This window comes from Periplaneta americana, chromosome 3 (genome assembly GCF_040183065.1).
Source record: "Periplaneta americana isolate PAMFEO1 chromosome 3, P.americana_PAMFEO1_priV1, whole genome shotgun sequence".
NCBI classification, from domain to species: Eukaryota; Metazoa; Arthropoda; class Insecta; order Blattodea; family Blattidae; genus Periplaneta; species Periplaneta americana.
The window spans coordinates 74,828,063-74,852,018 of record NC_091119.1 but is presented as its reverse complement, the minus strand read 5'-3'; the positions used below and the strand labels follow the sequence as shown (position 1 = coordinate 74,852,018).

General features: G+C 36.4%; 1 long non-coding RNA gene across 5 annotated transcripts in view; it reads right to left on the bottom strand.

Annotated features, from left to right (window-relative positions):
- Nucleotides 1-23,956, bottom strand: part of LOC138696177 (uncharacterized) — a 127,931-nt gene that overhangs the window by 51,586 nt on the left and 52,389 nt on the right. Inside the window, exon 6 of one of the 5 annotated variants that reach the window (XR_011331267.1) lies at nucleotides 14,239-14,874. The exons of the other annotated variants lie outside the window; for them this stretch is intronic. This is a non-coding gene — a long non-coding RNA (uncharacterized lncRNA). Of the gene's footprint in view, nucleotides 1-14,238; nucleotides 14,875-23,956 lie in introns of those variants that run through there. 5 annotated transcript variants of the gene reach the window in all.

The window sequence follows — 23,956 nt, the reverse complement described above, 5'->3', positions numbered from 1 at the left end:
GTATGCGCAGTTTATTGTATCTGGAAATTAGAATATTCAAGGGCCTATTACTTTTTTTTTTCTCATAGAAACAGCAGTGACGAAAAAGAAGACCGACGCAGCAACACAGGTAACCAAGATGATCGAAAACAACCATGCAAGGACGCAGACCATACCATCTACTCCGGCTCCTCCTGCAGGTAAGTTATTGTTCACAACAGTGCCGCGTAGTAATATTTCAAAGTAGGAAAGCAGTAACTAAATACATTGAATATTTAGAAAAAAAAAAATTAACTACTCATCTGTAATTTAAAGTGCAGAGTGACCTTCCCATTTTGATTGTGAAACTCGTCCATGACGACATCGTAAAATCGAAATTGTTGGGACAGTTCCTTAATAAAAGGTTTTTCATTTTCAAAACTGCCGACTGTGACATTCACTCTTCGCGTATAGATTTTCTCACATATGTCTTTACCCCCTTGCGAATAGAGAGGAAGTAGTGGTAGGAAATGTTAGTTTCAATGGCGGCTCCTGCATATTTCTTAAGAGGAGAAAAGAAATTAACAGCGCAAAATGATACCTTCTTGAGAGAAACATGCTACAAATTAGCTTATACGCATACATGTAAGACCAGGTAGTGTTGGGGTTGGGGTTGGCCTTCCTCCCTTTTGTATAGCAATAATCTGTTTTTGTAAACTGAGTTTCCTAAATTGTCCAAAATATAATATGTTTTCACTTCCATTCATTGTTAAATAATTGCACAAATTAACAATTACAAGGAAATTCACAACCTCACAGCATTTTTCACGCACACTACAGCATCACACGTGTTGGAAGAGACCACCTACTAACACGTAACCGGAACCGTTTTACGGAAATGAGAATGAGAAATAATCTCTTAGGAAAGCGAGAAAACTGCACCCACCCACGTGGTCTGGGTTGTCACATATGTACAGTTTACAAGTTCAATATCACATGATTTTAAAGAATGCCAGTTCTTGTGAAGTCGTACTACCATTATTGTTCAAAGCTGCCAGTGGCTGATTAATTTTTTTATGTTAAAAATAATGTAGTTTGCAGTACTTTCAATTTCAAAGATATTTGTGCAAAACTGACAACTTGGCTGTTGTCCTGTCTAGCAGACAATGAATGGAAGTGAATTTCAGGGGCCAAAAAGATCTGCAATACTAATGTAGAACTACTTCCTCTTTGTTTTATATAAATCCAACTTCAACTTTCAGATATCCTCGAAAGTTTCAAACCATGAATAGTAGCTTTTATAAAGTGCAATGAATAATATATTTTGATCTATATTTAAAAAAAATTACATGGTGTCTTTCATAGCTTTGCGTTAAAACTGTTTTTATTGTGTTTCCTCCTAGATGTGTTATAGTCTGGTTGAATGCAGCATCGTTATATGGCAGCGGTAGCGAGCTTGCTGCAAGACCAGTCGGTTTCTATCCCGCCCATGCACTGATTCAGAGGAGGATCTCCTCCCTATCCGTTCATTTACTTGCTTTAGAACTCTGCTTCTTTCTTTGGCCGCTAGCGCGCTGTTGTCTATGTGTGCTTTCTGCACTAAAGGAGGAATGGATTGACATTCCTCCACACAAACAATCTCGCATCCTTCTCACAGTTTTCTGGTATCACATGAGTGCGCGTCGTTAAAAACTCGATCAACCGAGGTTTTCTTACAGCTGTGAACTTAAAAATTATCGGATCTTCCTTGAATTTCAAAGCATATGTTTCATTTGGTATTTACTTTCAAAAGAAGAAAAATTTGAGGAGGACGTTCCTCCCTTCCCTCCCCCGAGTAACCGCCACTGGTTAGTTTAAGTTCACAAACAATTGCAGAGTATGCCACCTCTAGTTTATTTTCCTTTAAAATTTCAACAACTCACTCACGCAACCAAAGATAATACAATGTAATGGATCTTGAAACTTTTAACTTGCTGTCCTGTAAAAACAGTAAAACGTGACTTGTCAGGTTTTCTTACTTATACTATTGATATGCTAAGACATTTGTAGTGAGTTGTAGCGCTCTTATGTCCACCCATTGCCCAGATGGTGTCTTAGTTTACTCCCCATATTCGTGACGAGACTTAGCATTTTAAATTATACACATACTTTTATTATGCACGAACTGTAAAAATCGGAGATACCCTTCTCGTTTATCATTTATCACCTTTTTGATATCTTCATCCCATATCCCTGTTTTTATACTTCGCCTAGAATTTTTAGGCCAATATTTTCAAGTGCAATCTTTCTTAAAATGTCTGTTAACGTCTTCCATTCTTCTTCCATGTTATCTAAATTTTGATTTCTTGAAAGTGTTCCTTTATTATAAACCCCATTTCAGTTTGATTGATAAGCTTACCCCTCTACTCACACAGGGAAAGGTGCTACTGTCCATCTTACAAACGTTCGACTAATTAATTTTCTACATAGTGACAAATTTTATTTCTGAAAGTGTTTACTGGGACTCTAGCCTATATTTTGAAAGCCCACACTAAGCGTTTATATTGAATTGATTGCTGTTTATATTAACAGGCACATTAAAAGTCACTGACAACAGAAGATAAAAGTTTTCTCCACCGCTAGTTGCTAATCTACAGCATACACACTGGGAAATTCTGCACTGTGTCGCTTCCCCTGACTTCATAATACAAACTAACACTCCTTAACCTATTTAATTATTAGTTGAAAATATTGTAAGAGCGATACTAAAATATACTGTAACAAGTAATTGTCAAATAACTGTGACACTGTATATTATGTGCACTTATGTACTATATTTAATGTTTTATTTGCTAGTGTGTACAGCTTGGGGGGGGGGGGGTGCAAGTATAAGAGGTAACAGCTAACAGTCTGTCACTGACGAAATGAGGGCAAGTAGAAGGGGAAAGAAATGCCTTCGCATCCTCTCAACTTGTATGAAATGTCGTTTACATTCATAAAACCATTGAATACTACTATCTCTCAATGAATCTACTTTAAAAATAAGCCTATTATTTTCTTGCTTGGAATTTTTATTGTTTCTTGTATGCCAAGGTGATGTTATTATAATAGGGGATCCGACTAAATAAAGATCCGTCTCTAATTCGTTTACTCCTAAGTGTTTAATACACACAACTGAATGCTTTGTTAACGCGAAGACATTTGTGGTATACGAGTAGCTTCTAGCCACATAACTTATCCTTTTCAGTTATAAATTTGAGAACTGTAACATAACACTCATTTATAGCACTCTGGTAATTGCTGATACACACAGACATACAACATTTAGGAGCCATCTGTAAATAAAAGAATATGGATAAATTAACTTCATTTGTAATTAAAGTCTAAACTTCCTTTATTTCAGCTCCCTGGGTTTATTTTTCTTTGAGGTTATAACTATATTAGAAGTAACCGTAGATATGTGCTTCATCTTTTGATTTCCTTTCAGCCTTCACTTTTATAATTCACTTACTGTTAACAGTTTGGTGACGTACATGTTGTCATGCTATTGTCCATCCGAATGGTTGTCACATGGTCGTCAAAACGGGGGAAATCACATGACATTTACTTACTTACGAGGACCTTTTTTTAAATTACTTTAAACAACTGTATAATGCTGCGCAAACTTCCAGTCCCGTATAGAAAATATTTGCAGAGAAGAGCCTAACGACTCAGGCACTAGCCCTTTCAGAGAGGACAGGAGAAACGAGTGGTACAAACCGGGATGCAACATAACCATTCGGCCGGACAGTATAGTGAGGGTCACATAAGAACAGTTCCTAAACAGCAAATATTGCCGTCTTGTCAGTGTTGCCAACTGTTACCAGATATCACACGATCCTTCGTACTACATGACTTATGTACTTACCATACTTTATGTTGGAAGGTTATTCTAAATAATTCAATGCTTTGTAACATATTTTCATAGGCAACCTATACGGGAAAGGGATCAACATGTCAAGTATTTTGTCTGGCAAATACGATATTCATTGGTTTGACTAAACAATTGGCTCACGAGACCTAACCTAAAAATATATTTTGTTTGACCACGTGAAAATTATTAGTACTAACTTCGAAAACTTACCTGACTATAATCTTGAATTATAACCAAAACGCAACACATAAAATAACTAATATGTATTAATATTAATACTGATATTAATTAATTATTAGTATGTTCAAATTTCACTAGCTTCCAGTAACTGGCTCAGAAATCTAGCACAATTTTAATTTCATCGATCTCCAGTACCGAGAAATATTGTCGATAGTTGTCTCAGCTGCCAACATACCAGTTACAGAATCACTACCATTTGTAGTATTTGTTAGTATCGAAATTCGAAATGAAGTTGGCAAAAGAAAATTCAACCTCCAAACTAGAAAATCACCATAATTCACTAGCATATGTAGTAATGGGGGGGAAAATGGTTAGGTTTCACCCTTAGGATTTGAAGTAAGCTGATCCGGACTATTATACCTATTTATCCTTTTCATAGTTAGCAAACAGTGTATTATGAAGGTTTCAACTCAGAATTACATTGTCTTCTAGCTGAACAAGAAACATCCAGTGAATTTCCTGAGACAACGGCTACCGCACACACTGAAGAGGACAACGAGAACAACGAGTATGACCCTTTGGCGACATTTAACAGAAACGTCAGAGCATGGGTGCTGAAAATGAGAGCGATTAATGAGTTGGAGCAAAGACAACGTTATCAAATAGAAGGTAAGTAGCTAATTGTTTATATCCTGAAGTAGTGGCGCTTTCAGCTATGCACAAGTTCAGGAGATTTGAATTATTATTGGTACAAGTATGGCTCGGAAATTAGAAAATAAGAGCTTACAATGGTTTGGACACCTTAAAAGAATGGACAGGGCAAGTCTGTCAATGAGAATATTAAATTTAAAAGTGACAGTATACTCCATTTCATTTCAAGGAGTGCAGTTCGGTGGCTCCTTTGAACACCCACTTACAGATTTATGACTTCCTACACAAACACCTCTGACAATTCCATCCTGTCCCCTCGTCCTAACATTGCACAGATGCCAAAATCCTTGTGACCCTCGAAATGAGACAGTGAGACTGGCGGGATTCTTGGAATTCGGAAAAGATGCGACAACTCTGCCTCCACGTGGATTTGATGGGAGCATGTCAATTCTTCTGAACGAGGGTTGTGATTGGTTACTAACAAGAGAAGATAAGATTTCCGTCAGCAAGACATTTATTTATGATAGTGGGCAGTAGAAGGTCTGTCGGCAAAGTCCTTCTATGAAACTGCACTCCATGAAATAAAATAAGCTATACCTATTTATCCTCTTCGTAGTCATCAAACAGTGTATTATGAAGATTTCAACTCAGAATTACGTTGTCTTTTAGATGGATATGAAGAAACAACAGAAAGCAGCGGGAGCGACGATTCCGAGGACTACGCATATAACGAATGGAGGTTCCACACCCAGCACCATACATCCTTCGAAGATGGCCTAAATGATACATGGGAAGGTACAGTAGCTAATTGTTTATATTCTGAAGTAGTGGCGCTTTCAGCTATGCACAAGTTCAGGACATTTGAACAGCGGCGGATTTTCAGGGTAGGCAAGGGAGGCCAAGCCTCCCCTAATAATTTACCAGAACACAATAAAAAAAGGTAAAGGTATCCCCGTAACATGCCATGAAGGCACTTGGGGGGGCATGGAGGTAGAGTCCCACGCTTTCCATGACCTCGGCACTAGAATGAGGTGGTGTGGTCGGCACCACACTCTGACCGCCTTTTACCCCCGGGGAAAGACCCGGTACTCAATTTTATAGGAGGCTGAGTGAACCTCGGGGCCATTCTGAAAGTTTGGCAACGAGAAAAAATCCTGTCACCGCCTGGGATCGAACCCAATATGGCAGTAATAATTCCAGCTGAATTAAGATCACAGACAAGTTAGAGGAAATGACGAACATTTTTCCTTTTATATTAATTTTATTATTCACTACGACTAAGATGTAAGTTACGTAAAGTCGACCACATTCTGTTGGTGATGCCCGCTCGCTATACTGTACATAGTACAAATAATTCGTACTGAAAAATAACAGATAGCGCTGTAACCTGTATAGTCCAGAGTCCATGGATATCCAGAGTACCGCAATTGTATGAGCCGGCAAATGCCGACAAATCCGCCATTGTTAGTCCAGCGCGCGCTATGCAGTATACAGTTGTATAGGGAAAGAATGTAATTTAAATGCGAAAAAATGCAGTGCTGCTGTGTTCAGAAATGTTCACAGAGAAATGAAAAAAGCGCACATTTGTTTTCTCTGTGACAAGGTGAAAGAAATAAGGAAAAAGGAAAGAAGTGACTATAAATATGAAAAGGAACGATCCGCTACCTAAGCGAGCATACATTGTGAGATTAATGAATGACTGTATTTTGATATTTATTTTTTCAAAATTTGGGCCCAAAATATTTTTATAAAAATAATCTAGCATTTAAGTTGCTTCAGCAATGATATTTCTACACGAAACAAATGAAAATCACGTACCAATAAGGATCGGTGTCAAATTTTTACCATCTTCTCCCTTTCAAGTCAAGAATTTCTGAATTTAATCCTATTTGCTATTCGCAAGAATGACATAATATATTATTTTGTGAAGTTCTAAATTCATTCTTGAGACAAGATTGTATTGTTTGGCTCGATTGGAAAATACAAAGACCGTAGAAACTAGAAACCCTATTAAGGTTAGACTGATGTGAAATTTCAATTTTCTAAACTATTCTAGGTAGATCTATGAAATTTTGTACTTTTTTATTTTAAATTTTAAATTGTGTAAATTAAGGTTTTCAAAAATTACTACATTTTGTCCAGAATTTTTGTCTAGATACGTGTCAGACCTTCAGAAACAAAACTTACTATACAATTTTCCTTTTTATTTTACTAAAAAAATAATTAAAAATATTTGACGCACTGAAGTGTAAAAAACAGAAAAAAAAATAAACTCTAGCGTAAAACAATTAGTATTAAAAATATCTCTTATTCATATTCTGGCTTATATATATATATATATATATATATATATATATATATATATATATATAATCAGGCAGTACATCTCACTTGATGATATGTGTCAGAGGAAGAACAATTGTTTGTATGCATCTGAAGTCTGATTAGTGGAATATGTAGCTAATCGGCGAAGTATGCATTGGAGGGAGAAAGGAACTGGCCACCCTACCCCATTATCTCCTGGCCTAATTGTCTCATGAGTGATGCCTTTTTGGTGTTACTTATGAGGTTCAAACCTGTCTTCGGACAGTTGACTAAACAACAACAAAAAATATGAGTGTTGGGTATAATCCTGATGGTAAATTTTGTTAAAAACATATTCAAAAACATTTACAAAAAATCATGCATGTAGTCAAAATTTGTAGAAAGAGCAGCATTTATAGCAATGCAAATTTACAGAAAATTAAAGTGGAGAAAATTGACTTCAAAGTTTGGGCTGATAATAATGAATCTAGGCATTTTGAAACTTAGCCTATAGACCTAGCATATTATATGCAGAACAAACCCTTATATACACTACCATTGTGCACACCTAACCTACACTAGTAAATAAAGATGACGACTGAAAAAAAATCTATGTAAACTTATGAAAACGCTATACTAGATAAATATTATTTACAAATCACTATCACTATAGACTGTAGACGGTATTATAACACTAATAATAAAACTGTTAGAAACTTGCAAATATTTCTTGTATCACAAACAAAACCCAAGCATGGAAAACACGTTGTTATGGCTATTAGCCAACCAGTTAGAAAGAGAAGAATCTCTCTCTTTTTAACTCGTTGCTATAAGTGCAATTTTCCTTTAGACAAGAGTTGTGCTCTCCTTTGTAACTGAATATCTTTCAAAGGAAAGCAGCCTTTGAAGTATGCCTAACATCTGTTGGATTCTACAGTATGAAGAAATATTTCGAGAAGTCGAGAAGATCAATCGAAAATCTAATATGATAAATAATAATGCAGCGTAATTTCCAAAATGGTCGCAGAATTCAGAGTGGACGGCGTGGACGGAGCATTTAAATTAACAGTCAGAGCCCTCAGCCTTTCAAAAATGTGACTCTAAACAGCTGACAGACCGGTCGTATGGCCATGAAAAGGGCATCTTTAGACCACAAACAAATTTTTAAAGATAAAAACAAAGAAACGATTTTTTTGACCAAATCTCACATCAGTGTGTCCTTGGGGACATTAGTCTATACCGGTACTGAAATTACTAACTTCCATATTTTTAAAGCTAAATTCACAAAATGTTTATCACTAGTATATCTGGTTAATAATAACACACGTACAAAATTTTGTCCGTCTATGGTAAGTGGTTTGCATTTTATTAATGACTTAATAAAATATTGTATTGCTTTATATAAAAAGTCCCTTGCGCCACAATTTACATTATTTTTAATTGATATTCACTTATATGATTCTTTATATACATTGGAACAAACATTACTATTGGAATTTTCTGTACAGTGAATGGGTAAATTAGTAGGAATCTTTAAGGCTATTAATTTTATTTTTTATTTTATAATAAAAAATTCTAGTAATTTACTGATTAATTTTACAGCAAACCCCTATAGTAAGCCTTGATTCCATGTATGTAAGGATCCATATAAGTGAATGTCAATAATGTCAATTGTAATGCAAGCGACTTTTTATATAAAGCGGTTCAATATTTCAATAAAATGTTAATGAAATGCAAATCACTTATCATAGGCGGATGAAATTTTATATATTTGTTCCTATTAAGCAGATACACCAGTGATCAAAACTTGGTGAATCTAGCTTCGTAAGTGTGGTAGTTATTGATTCCGCTATTGTAAACTCTTAAAACTAATTTCAGTATAGTGTCCCCTTATATGCGGAAGCCGGAGAGTTTGCACGAGGAATGCAGTTGGAAATGTTTAGATTATTGTTATTTTATTTGCAACATTGTTGTTTTCATTTGTTACTTGTAATTTATTAAGTTCATGTTGTTGTAATACCTATAACTGTGATGTTTATGAAGGAGTGTATTGAACACTTAAATGCGTATTTATGCTATAATAATTATTAAATGGAGTTTTTATACATTGGTATGTTGACTGACAATAATGTTCTAAACTGTAAGAAGATCCTTTAGAAGTTTTCGCCCTTCAAATTAAAAATATCTGAGTTTTACTTTAAATATTCCTATGCCACGCGTGTTGGAAAGGAATAACAATGGCGGCCGACTGGGTGATTGCGCTACTCTGGTATATCCACGGACTCTGTATAGTCGAAATCAAGCAGCCAGCAGTGTCTATGTGAGAGCGGGAGAGAGGAGTCGGCTGCATGACGCTACTCCCCGGTAACCATGACAACATCAGTTCAACCAATAAGATAGCTGGTTAGAAGAGTGTTTAAACTTGATTAGAACGCGCGAAGGGAGCCGATTTGGAGACGTCCTAGCCACCGCTGAGAACTGTACTGCTTAGTCACGGCCGGTTTCGGCTGTATTCGGAAGCTCTCTCTCTCTCTCTCTCTCTCTCTCTCTCTCTTTCTCTCTTCTTGGTTTTAGAAAATTGAGTAACGTGTTGTTAGTTTTCTCTCCCTGCGTAAAAGTTTTCATTTATGTTGTTAGATTTTCTCTTGTTTGCGGGTGTTCTTGTTATTTTATTCTTTTGTGTTACGAGATGTATTTACTTAGGTATACAGTATTTTAAATATATCGAGAGTTTAGAAACAAATGCAGATTTGTCTCTAGCTTCTTGTAGTAGCAGTTATTCAGTATGTTGTGGCCTATTTGATCGGTTTGCGAAGAAAGAGGAACGTCCAGTTAATTTGCTGTAAAATTAGGCTATGTAATAGTAATGAGCAAGACCCGGATTCTTAGGTTCGAACCAATTTTGTTGCTATCTCGTTACTCTCGAAATATTGTTTTTCTTGTTGGTTTTATGTAGCAAAGAATAACATTATTAAATGTAATATGACCTAAAAAGACCTAATTCGTAGGTTAGGACTTAATGTGTCCCAAAGAATGGCAATCTTTACCAGGCCGTTGTAAAATATTAACAGTATGTTGTTTATATATATTTTTTTTCCCCCCTAAAATCATGTAAATTCCTAAACATAAGATTTAAAATCCTAAAACATAAATCGGAAAACCTAATTTTAATTTCTTAAAATCTATAAATTCTGCGCATGGTAATGAGGACGTCACAGGCCTTATATTTTTATATTCTCATCATTCACGTCTTGGCTTCAACTTTCAAACCCACCGTCTGCTACTGCATTTGAATTATTAGTCGTACAATTACGCCTTGGAAATTAGAAAATAAGAGCTTAAAATGGTTTGGACACCTTAAAAGAATGGACAGGGAAAGTTTTCAAAGAGAATATTAAATTTAAAAGTGAAAGGAAGACGACCAATGGGAAGACCACGGGAAAGATGGATGGATCAAATTCAGAAGAACTTAAAAGAACAGGGATACAAGTGGGATGAAATAAACAGGAAAAGGCCACCGGCGTGGCTCAGTCAGTTAAGGGGGTTGCCTGCCGGTCTGAAGTTGCGCTCGGGCGCAGGTTCGATCCCCGCTTGGGCTGATTACTTGTTTGGGTTTTTTCCGAGGTTTTCCCCAACCGTAATGTGAATGCCAGGTAATCTATGGCGAATCCTCGGCCTTATCTCGCAAATACCATCTCGCAATCACCAATCTCATCGACGCTAAATAACCTTGTAGTTGATACAGCGTCGTTAAATAACTGAAAAAAATAAAATATAGAGGAATAAAGCTTGGAAAGATAGAGACGAATGGAGGCATATTTGGAATCGACCTTCGGAAAGGAGGACACGATGACTGGTAGCAAATAGGGTTTTATCCAGTGGTGTCATTCTCACCAGTCCACAGTGGGTCGGATTGCGATTCTAGCCGGAACAAATTCAATTTTCACATGTTCTCATTTTTATGCGTTTCCTACCTCAAATTGTTGCTAATGAATCACAGAATGCTTATCTACGAGAAAGAAGCTTTGACACTAAACATACGGACGTCACACAATGATGTTGACGAGGATTCCACTCCATAACCAGTTTTATTGCTCAGCCAAGCTGAAATAGTGTAAGAAGCAAGCTTTTTTCTGTGTTCTGGGAGTGAAACATTTCGTGATTCTGAAATGGAAAATGAAGAACAAGGTTGGTAGATAATTATTATGTAAATTTGATGTTCATAATAACTTTGAAATTTTAGAAACGGCGTGTTAACTTAACGGCGGGAAATGCGATTTTTTAAAACTATTTATCAAAGTAAATGTTGACTTATAACAGCAGAGTCACATAGAGTCACATTTATTTTTATGTCAGAATGTAGGTTTAAGTGTGCACTTTAAGACTAACCTAGTTTCATTTGCTCCTACTGACCGCTCTGCATGTGGTTAATTTTTTTCAGACTCAGAACCGCTACCGGTGATTTCGCGCCGTGATCTATTTCCAATACTTGCCAATAAAAGTGGCGACTTGGATGAACTATATAGATATGTTTTGAACAAATTATGTATTGAAACATGTGATTCTAATAGTGAGAAGTGCATTCATACTATTTTGATAAATATTCGAAGTTATTTTAACAGACATTGGATGCAGTGTCACCGTAAAAAGGATTATTTTCTAAAAAACATTGTTCTTGGCAGGTCAGAGGCAACAACAAAAATATTTTTGAAGCTAGAAAACAGGGGATTATTTCTGGATTTCGCTCTCAATTAGGTCTTCTTACTGACAAACCGAAATCTGGTGGCCCTGGGACACCAAATGTTGACATTATACCACGTTGGTTTTTTTGAAAACCCACAAATTACAGCCAATATAACGGGCATTAGTAAGACCTCATTCACAGATTTTCTGTAATTTTATGCACCATTTCATGTGGATATTCAATATACAATACATTAAAGCGTTTGAGAACTACACCAATGATGCAGCCCATTTATATGTACAATAGATATATCCATGGTAATACATGCCATCCAGCGTGCATAAAATACTGATACATGAAGGAAAAATTGCAGAAACTGCGATACTTCCTATTGGGATGTTATCTGAAGATGCTCAAGAGGCAAGACACAAACATTTACAAAAGTACAGGTTAGACCACGCTAGGAAGTGTACTTGTCAGAGAAACTTAGATGTCCTACACATGTTGTTAGTATCTTCTGATCCCAACATATCCCAGATCAATCGACATCCAAATACAGTAGAACCACAGTCTACTATATACAGTCGCGAAGCTTGAGGTGTTTTTTTGCAAATCTCGTGATAAAGCGCTCCAAGCGGTTAGCAACTAGAAACACTAGACTGTCCATGGTCGACTTTGGACTGTGTCATATTTCTATCGAGTGCTAGCTCGTTGCGTATTTCACATCGATGCTAGTGAAATGTTCGTTATTGGTTATAATGAAAATGTTAATGGCTAAAATATAATAATTTGAATAATAATATGGGACAAGGAGGAGACGTTTGTAGTGCTATAAATTGTAGCAACAGTAAGAGAAAGAGGCCAGAGTTTTCCTTTTTCCGATTTCCGAAAGATTCAGAAAGGTTCCTGGGTTTCCACAAGAATGCTGTGCAGAAACAAAACTGTTAATTTGAAGTTCTTTGTGACTGTTAGAATACATTATATCCTTAAATTTCACAATGAAATGTTTCAGTCTAACCGAAAGGACATTAGATACCGGTCAAGTTCTGTCACTTAGGCTGCTAAATTTCCAGAGAAATAAAGGTTAGGTCTACTTTTTTTTTTTCAGAGGATATATTTTTAATTGTAGCTATTAATTTTGTTATTATTTTTATGTGTTATTTTACTAAAGACGTAGAAAAATTAAATTTGTTTTAATGAACTTCACTGATCACGTTTTATTTTCAATTCTGGTGGGATTATTATTGCTTAGGCCTAATTTTTTCTTCAAAGGATCTGTTTTTAATTATAGCTGTTAATTTTGTTGTTATTTTTATTTGTTGCTTTACTAGAGACGTAGAAAAAGTCTGTTACAATAAAATGTATTGATCACTTTTTATTTCCAATTCTGGTGTGATTATTATTGCTTAACCTCATCCCATTTTGTTAACTACGTAAGCCTACACTACAAGTACCGGTACTCGTAAGTTACTCCATTAATTCATATTTCCATTATTATTGTTGTAAAGAGAAATGCAAATTAATATTTATTGGTTTCAATTCATAGTTAATTATCGCTATAATCCTGAATGAGTGAAGCTATTACAGTAAATTTCAGTTCGTTTTGCACAAACAAAAATTATATTAACTTATTTCTTGCAGGTATCTTCGAGTTTATAGTGGAATTTAATATACTTCATTAAAATAATAAATTAACTTTATGCATTTAATATTTCAATAATGGAAGGAAGGTGTTAATTTTTCCAAAAGAACACGACAACGAAAGTGTAACATATTTTGTCGGCTGCTAGGAGAGAGATCTGCGATGATGAGGCGATAGTAGCGATCCTAGTGGTGGGCAACTACCCCTGTTTGCATTTTTACTACATATTGAGCTTCGCGACTGTATATAGTAGACTGTGGTAGAACCTCTATTATCCGTGGTAATGAAGGGGATGGACTGAACGGTTAATCGAAAAAATCGGATAATCCGTACCATGAAAGATTTTGTAATTTCTGCCATTGTCTTGTATTTAACTCTCTATGTAGTGGATCAGAAGTTCACTAATTTAAGACTGGTTGTCAAGTGCGGGTTTTTAAGGGAGAAGAAAGCTTTTTGTAATGACTGTCTCAGGAAAGATAGGAATAAATGAGCCCTCATGTTGCAGATTTACATACTTTTTACACTTTATCCTTGTTCTTTTCTATTAATTCGCGCAGTTGTAACTCCATTCTCGTATTCTGCCGCAAGTTGAGCCACAGTTTCTCTTTCTCAAACCATTAAATTATTTCCATTTTTCTTCGATTGTTAGCACAACACGTTTTCTGTTAACACTCGTGGAAGACATCTTATATCGGTCTACAAGTTCATTTTGAATCTTGCGTAGACCACTTTCAACACTTGAATATAATTAATTGATGAACTAGTGGACTTACTCGTGTTAAATATGTAATATTTTCCGGCTTATAGCTGTTTCAGTCCATCACGCACCATCATCAGAGCCTACTAGATCGCGGCGTCATCTCGAACTTCTCTGCCTGTTAGGAGGGTGTGTTTTATTGTTAGAATGTGTTGGATTGTGTAGTCGAATAGTGTGTGTGTACTGAAATTGATCTGTGTGTTGAGCACAAGAACACAAGAAATACATCACACTAACATATGAAAACAAAAGCACACATAAGATCGCATCTTCATTCAGAAAACAGAAATACAATATAACATACAGAACAGAAAACACACTACAAAGACATCTCAACACACAAAAAACACAAACAAATAAATACGACCACACAGGTGTATACAAACTCACATGTAATAGTTGCGACAAGTTCTACATAGGACAGACAGGCAGATCATTCCAAACTCGCTACAAAGAACACATTAAAGCTATAACCAGAGGACACAATACATCTACATACGCCGATCACATAACCAATGCCAACCATACATACAATAACATAAATACGGACATGGAAATCCTACACACACAACCCAAGAACCAAAAACTCAACACACTACGTAGAACAATACGAAATATACAAACACACTAAAACACACCCCGATCAAATCCTCAACACAAAGATCAATTTCAGTACACACACACTATTCGACTACACAATCCAACACATTCCAACAATAAAACACACCCTCCTAACAGGCAGAGAAGTTCGAGATGACGCCGCGATCTAGTAGGCTCTGATGATGGTGCGTGATGCACTGAAACAGCTGTAAGCCGGAAAATATTACATATTTAACACGAGTAAGTCCACTAGTTCATCAATTAATTAAGCCTACAAGTTATATTATAGAACGCCAATTCGAACAGCAGACAATGTTATATAACGATAAAGGCTTGTAATAACACTCTCTAGCAAAAACATATGTAGAACCTACTAATATTATGTACAACACAGATCTTCATATAAGTTATTTATTTATGAAGAAGAAAAAAAAGAGCGAGAAAGACAGTCGGATAATCCGCCAGTCGGTTAATAGGGTGACGGATAATCGGGGTTCTACTGTACAAGAAAATCAAAATTATAAGTTGAGGTAATTAAACTGCTACAAGTACCAGCTGCGAGTGCCAACAACAGCACTGCTCAACTGCAACCCCAAGATGAGGACGACAGTAGCGCTAGCGGATCCGACACTTCTGGGGGTACAACAGACGCTTCAGATTTCTAAACAGGAGTCATAAAATTTACTACATATATTACTTTTCTCTTCATAGCAGTCTGTAAAAAAATTTCGGTTTATTTTAATTTCTTATTTGCATTAGTTGTATGCAATTTCTATTACTGTGCAATTCTTTTTTAATAATTAGGCATTCTATACTAAAATAATAATTCTCATACAAATATTTAATCAAACGTCATAATAATTTACGTTCATTTTGCTATTTTCAACGATTCGAAAGGAATTTATCAATATTAGATTTTGTTCCGGCTAGAATCGCAATCCGTCCCACTGTGCAGTCGTCCAATTCATATAATAATAATAACAATACACAAAATATAAATACCGATATGCAAATTGTAAACAATTTTAATAACGCCTCCCCCATTTAAAAAAATTCTGAGTATGTCACGGATTGAAATTAATCCAAACTGAAATCATGTTTTGTTAATTGGATTTCCACAGCAACATGAAGCTTTGAATTTCAGTTTTCTCAAAACTTTAAATTTTGAGTTGCTTCCCTTTTGAACTCGCCCGTGAATATTATTCTTGAAGGTTTGAAAGCCATCTGCAATTATTTTGCAGTCGTCTACCAATACCCCTTTTCCTTTGAGTGCTAATATCGCATACACTACAATGAACCTTTGTTTATTATTCAAAAACACAATTTAAAAAAAATAAATATATTATAAGTAGAAAATACACTATTAAGCACGTTACTAAGATACTTCGTTTTCCTCTTTTAATAGGGTAGTCCTCCCTCAATTTTTTATTCCACATGAATGAAATAGCTTATTTATTTTATTAAAAATATTCACAATTCAAAATGGTTGATGATTACTGGGTCGGTTTAGTCAGTATCATTTAAGCTGCGCTTATGTTTGAGTCTAAATCTCAGACAGAAATCAGTGTAGTGCACTGAAATGTGAGAGCGTTCCATCAAGTCTATCAAAGCTTGTTTTTGAAGAAACGACGGATGCGAGGTGAAAGACCGGTTTCGTACAAATCCACACTACACCAGCAATAGTGAGTGGTTTGTAAAGCTAAGAGGTGCGCGGTGTACACATCCTCACAAATGTCCTAGGACAGACACTTCACTGCAAATCTAGCATTCTCCAATCTTCCCTATTTTCCGCTCTTCTCTGAGTCTCTGCATATGATCCATAACCTATATCTTAATGTTATATATCAACTGATCGCCCTCAGTAACGTAGTTAATGTAGCGCTGGCTTTCTATGCTCGAGGTTGCGAGTTCCATCCCGGCCGAGGTCGATGGCATTTAAGTGTGTTTAAATGCGACAGACTCATGTCAGTACATTTACTGGTATGTAAAAGAACTCCTGCAGAACAAAATTCCGGCACACCGGCGGCGCTGATATAACCTCTGCAGTTGCGAGCGTCGTTAAATAAACCATAGTTTAATCAAAATTTTCTACTGTTCACCACTGCTTTCAGTACATCCTTCAGTAAGCAGTTTCTTCTCAGCCAGTGACCCAGCCAATTCCTTTTTCCTTTCCTGATCAGTTTCAGCACTATTCTTCCTTCACCCAGTCATTGTCAGTCCATTTCACACTCTCCATTCTTCTCCATATTCACATTTCAAATGTTTCTAGTCGTTTCACTTCACTTCGTCGTAATGCTCATATATATGCCCCTTACATTGGCACATCCCACACAAAGTACTTCACTAAAGCGGTTTCAGAATAAGAAGGCATATGACCTAAGCCAATCGAGTGTTAAAGCCTGTGTGATGAATCTTGTCTCACAGTGAACAGAGAGAGAAAGGAGATATGTCTTACCTCGTCTGTGTTGTTACTGCGATGGGGAGAGTGAAGCGATGCCAGTGGTGGAAGGGACTAGTTGATACATTCTGTAGCGCAAAATAAAGTAACAAATTATCTCTCTTCGTACTATATAGTTCCGTCACTGAGCTTGTCTTTCAAGAAACTGACTTCCGGTAGCCTGTACAATAACAAGGTTTTGAAAGGAATCCTGAAAATTTACAACCCTCCTATAATCTCCACCCCCATTTGAAGAGACTTGGTTTTATTGCTACTGAGACAATATAAACCTTACCAGGTATAGTAACAGTATGACGTTGTCACACGGTGCACAAGACGTGGAAGACAGAGACAACAGATAAGGATACAAAAATATCAGTCGCTGTTGCAGCAGCGAGTCGGCGGGTCGAGACCTGTTGCTTCATTGTGTGTAATGTTTATATATAATTACTCTTACTGAAGTAATTCTCATCCCAATTTTTATTACTTCTTCGCTTCACAGATTAGTAGATCTTGGATTCTATAAAATGATTTTTCATGACTTGCAAATGGACAGTAAAAATATGCATCTCCATATGAATCCTAGCCCTATTAATACGCCATTCACTGAAAGCCTGTGAATGCAACGAACATGCTTAACGATCAAGTTTATTTTATTTCTTGCAGAGCCAATGCCTAGCATCACAGACATGCAAGATGCCATGATGGAATCAGAATCCATGCCAACTATCATATCACCATGGGAAATACGCATGCCAGATCACATTGCAAATTCAATGCCAGTTCCCATCCCACATCACATCCCAGATTCCACCCCACCAGTCATCCCAAGTCACATGCCAGATCCCATGACAGATTCCGCCCCACATGTCATCCAAGATCAAATTCCAGATACCATGCCCGACTCCACCCCACCAGTCATCCCAGATTCCATCCCAACTGTCATCCCAGATCACAAGCCAGAGCCCATGACTGATCACATGCCAGTTCCCATCCCAGCTGATCACATGCCTGATTCCATGCAACCTCCCATGGCAGAACACATGCTAGAACCCATGTCAGCACTATCCATCAAGCTATCAGCAGTAGAAGAAGCAGATGAGGAGAGCACAACGAAGAATGGTTGCTGGTCCCAATTCGTATATATATGTTCTGGGGTTTGCCGCTTTTTTAGGCGTAAGCTTAAGCTTAAGCGTAAACGTAAGAGTAAGCGTAAGTAAATCAGATCAGTTCAGATCAGGATCAGGATCAGGATCTGATCTGGCATGAAGGCAACATTCTTCAAAACAAATTATTAGTTAAATTGTTATATTATATGCGTAAATGAACAGAAAACTTTGAAATATATACACATTCTTTTATTTCTTGCAGAGCCAATGCCTAGCATCACAGACATGCAAGATGTCATGATGGAATCAGAAAAGAAATCATAGATTCAATACTGACTAAGGATAAGGATAAGGATAAGGATGATAAGGATAAGGATAAGGATAAGGATAAGGATAAGGATAAGGCTAGTGATAAGGATACGGATAAGGATAAGGATAGTGATAAGGACGAGGATGAGGACAAGGACAAGGACAAGGATAAGGATAAAGATAAGGATAAGGACAAGGATACGGACAAGGATAAGGACAAGGATACGGATAGGGATAAGGATAAGGCTAGTGATAAGGATAAGGATAAGGCTAGTGATAAGGATAAAGATAAGGATAAGGATAAGGCTAGTGATAAGGATACGGATAAGGATAAGGATAGTGATAAGGACGAGGATGAGGACAAGGACAAGGATAAGGATAAAGATAAGGATAAGGACAAGGATACGGACAAGGATAAGGACAAGGATACGGACAAGGATAAGGATAAGGCTAGTGATAAGGATAAGGATAAGGATAAGGAAAAGGATAAGGATAAGGCTAGTGATAAGGATAAAGATAAGGATAAGGATAAGGATAAGGCTAGTGATAAGGATACGGATAAGGATAAGGATAGTGATAAGGACGAGGATGAGGACGAGGACAAGGACAAGGATAAGGATAAATATAAGGATAAGGACAAGGATACAGACAAGGATAAGGACAAGGATACGGAGAAGGGTAAGGATAAGGATAAGGATAAGGCTAGTGATAAGGATAAGGATAAGGCTAGTGATAAGGATACGGATAAGGATAAGGATAGTGATAAGGACGAGGATAAGGATAAGGATAAGAATAAAGATAAGGATAAGGACTAGGATACGGACAAGGATAAGGACAAGGATACGGACAAGGACAAGGATAAGGATAAGGCTAAGGCTAAGGATAAGGATAAGGCTAGTGATAAGGATAAAGATAAGGATAAGGATAAGAATAAGGCTAGTGATAAGGATACGGATAAGGATAAGGATAGTGATAAGGACGAGGATGAGGACAAGGACAAGGATAAAGATAAGGATAAGGACAAGGATACGGACAAGGATAAGGACAAGGATAAGGATAAGGCTAAGGATAAGGATAAGGCTAGTGATAAGGATAAAGATAAGGATAAGGATAAGGATAAGGCTAGTGATAAGGATACGGACAAGGATAAGGATAGTGATAAGGACGAGGATGAGGACGAGGACAAGGACAAAGATAAGGATAAGGACAAGGATACGGACAAGGATAAGGACAAGGATACGGACAAGGATAAGGGTAAGGGTAAGGATAAGGATAAGGCTAGCGATAAGGATAAAGATAAGGATAAGGATAAGGATAAGGCTAGTGATAAGGATACGGATAAGGATAAGGATAGTGATAAGGATAGTGATAAGGACGAGGATGAGGACAAGGACAAGGATAAGGATAAATATAAGGATAAGGACAAGGATAACGATAAGGATAAGGATAAGGCTAGTGATAAGGATAAGGCTAGTGATAAGGATACGGATAAGGATAAGGATAGTGATAAGGACGAGGATGAGGACGAGAACAAGGACAAGGATAAGGATAAAGATAAGGATAAGGACAAGGATACGGACAAGGATAAGGATAAGGATAGTGATAAGGATAGTGATAAGGACGAGGATGAGGACAAGGACAAGGACAATGATAAGGATAAAGATAAGGATACGGACAAGGATAAGGATAAGGCTAGTGATAAGGATACGGATAAGGATAAGGATAGTGATAAGGACGAGGATGAGGACGAGGACAAGAACAAGGATAAGGATAAAGATAAGGATCAGGACAAGGATAAGGATTAGGATAAGGATCAGGACAAGGATAAGGACAAGGATACGGATAAGGATAGTGATACGGATAAGGATAAGGATAGTGATAAGGACGAGGATGAGGACAAGGACAAGGAGAAGGATAAGGATAAGGATCAGGATAAGGATAGTGATAAGGATACGGACAAGGATGAGGATAAGGATAAGGATAGTGATAAGGACGAGGATGAGGACGACGACGACGAGGACAAGGACAAGGATAAGGATAAGGATAAGGATAAGGATAGTGATAGTGATGAGGATGAGGATGAGGACGAGGACAAGGACAAGGACAAGGATAAAGATAAACATAAAGATAAAGATAAAGATACAGATTAATATAAGATAAGATCAGAATATGTTAATTTATATCAAAAAGTGTCTGATCTGTTTATCTTCTTATTATAATGGTTGTGTAATTTCATTTCAAGAGTGTTGCTTCATATCAGATTATTGTTAACCAGTATTGAATATATGATTTCTTTTGAAAAGTACTTTTTCATAAATCAGTTAATTTTAATGTGAATTTATTTAAAAATTTGTTTGGCATTTAGGAGTATAATATAACATAATTTAACTAATAATTTGTTTTCAAGAATGTTTCCTTCAGACTATTTGTTAAGAAATATTATGTGAACTGTTAAAAAAAACCTTCTTTCAGATCAGTTAATTCTTAACAAGGAGTGATAATATCAATTTATTTCAAAATTTGTTTGGAATTTGTAAAAGTTTAAATAATAATTTGTTTTCAAAAATGTTTGCTTCATTCCAGACAGACTAATTGTTAGCAAATAATCAATATATGAACTGTTTTGAAAAATTTTTCAAGAAGTACTGAATATGCGAATTTATTTCAAAATGTGTTTCCTTTTATATCAGTTCAACTAGTAATGGATATGTATTTTGTTTTCAATGCTATTTCCTTCATATCAGATTACACTGTACAACAAATCTGAACTTTGTGTCTGCCCTTTAGATGAAAGTATATGATTCTGTATAAACAAAAGGTGCTTGATTCATATCTGAAAACCAAATTGGTCCATCACGTACCGTTTTTTTAGGAGACCCGCTTTTCATATTTATACAAATTGGTCAGAGAGAAAATTAACAGCAACACTCATTACGGGAAACACATACATTAAAATGATTTTTTGGCCGTTTCCGCTTGTAGGCATCTGGTGGAGTGTCCCTGATAGTAGACCAACAATATTCAGCTAGCATACTTCCATTCCATTGTCCACTGAAGCGCTTTTCAAACATAGCAATGTCCTGGTGGAATCTTTTGCCATGCTCATCACTAACTGCACCCAGGTTTTGAGGGAAAAAATCTAGATGTGAGTCCAAAAAGTGTAGTTTTAAAGACATATTGCAGCCTATAACACAAAAGCATTTCACCATGTCACGAACAAGATCTTCATAGTTTTCAGCTTTCTCGTTTCCAAGGAAACTTGAACATACTGATTTAAATACCTGCCAGGCTGCTTTTTCTCCTTCTGATAGTTTATTTTTAAAGTCTTCGTCGTGCATGACTGATTTAACTTGTGGGCCAATAAAAACCCCTACTTTTACCTTTACCTCACTTAAACTTTTGAATTTGTTTCTGAGATACAAGAAGGCTAACCCTTCTCTGTCCAGCGCTTTTACAAACATTTTCATTAAACCAAGTTTAATGTGCAATGGTGGAAGAAAGACATATTGCGGATTCACAAGTGGTTCATGAGATATGTTTTTGGTGCCAGGAATGTAGTTTTATCGTGGAGGCCACTGTTTACGGATGTAGTGACTTTTTCTGTCACGAATATCCTATTTACATAGGAAGCAGCAGAATTTAGTGTATCATTGTTGCATGCCTGTTAATATCCAATAACTTTTAAGTCTCCGCAAATGTGCCATTTGAATGTAGAGTAGTCAATTAATTTCAATATAGCACTCATTACCTCATATGTTTCCTTGGTATTTACAGCATTATATGCTATAGGAACAGAGGGGAAAACATTGCCTATATGGAGGAGTACTGCCTTTAGACTACGTTTGGAAGAGTCAATAAACAGGCGCCAGTCTCCTACAATGTGTTCATGTCCCAATGCCTGAAATAACCCATTCACATCACAGCAATAAATAATGCCTTCTTTCTCCGCAAAATAGTGCCCAAAATTGCTTTGTCGTCTTCTAAATGATGTAATTTTTACATCTTTATCTAACAGATTCCAACCTTGCAGCCTAGAACCCAGTAATTCTGCATATGTTTGAAAGAGTTTTAAGTCCCGCACAAGATCGTTAAGCTCTCCCTGTTTTATTTCATGATGTACACATGTCATAGATGGAGAGGGTTGAAAATCTGGATCTTGACCGCATCGGGCATCTGAAGTGTCTTCCTCTGAATCAAGAGTATATTTATCTGGAGCTGTAGGTACAGGAAGGTCTTCAGAATGAGAAACTGGTCGCATAGCGGAGGGTATGTTTGAATACCGCATAGAGTGTTAGGATTTGGGCGTGAACCCCTTAACATCTGTTAAACAAAAGTAACAATCCGTTATGTGGTCTTTTGGTTCGCGCCAAACCATAGGTACACCAAATTTCATTGCGCTAAGTTTTCCTTGTAACCACTTTCTCAGATTCCTGGAGTATGAATTGCAGCATATATGTGGAGCCCAAGACTTATCCTGATCTCCAACTCTGCATCCAAAGTACAATTCATATGCCTTTCTAACCAATGGTGACAAGCTATATTGTTGAGTCTTGAATGTAACTTCGCCACACACATAACAAAATAAGTCAGGCTTATTTTTACACTGACGACACATAATGCATTGAATGTAGTTCACTGTGTCCTTAGGCCTTAAAACATTAGTACTTCACACGTAACAACACTCCACAAACAGCACTTTCCATGAGCAGTATGACGTGGAGAATGGAAACATTTGAAAGTAAACAAAAAATTACATTTAAAATGCTGGAATTAAGGTATGATCAACACAACCTGGCAGTGAATGACTGATGTAGATATATATTTCTAAATGTGTCTAAATCTATCCCTGCACTGAAAATGTTTGATAGAAGAAGCAGGATATTCGAAAAATAATTTAAATTAAGGAAACATAGCAATATCTTCGAGGAAATACTTAAAATACTAAATTGTGGATTTTTTGGAAAATGGTTCATCTTAGGCAAAAACCGAGTACAGATTCGTTATTTCCAGCCATAAATATACAAGAAACACATGTTTTCATGTAAAGGGAATTTTTCATGTTGTAAAGTGTTATTAGTCTGCAAGTATTGAATATGTGAATTGTTTAAAAAAAAAAAAAAAAAAAAAAATTTTTTTTTCAATTCATTGAATGTGTGATCAACGTAATTTCTAAAATAACAATAAATTTTACTATTGTCTGCATATTCAACAACTGTTATGCTACAACAAAGTACGAATTTTAAATACAAAAACAGACTTCAGAATATTCGTTTTTGAAAATTTGCATCATTTCAGTTATTTAAGAATTACAACATCTAACAATGGAAAATCGTTCGAATTTTTATGTTTGCAATCAAAAACTACGATTCTTCTGCTGTAACAGAAAACTCACAAGACTTTATCAAACCTGCAACAAAACCGAAGTGGGACTAA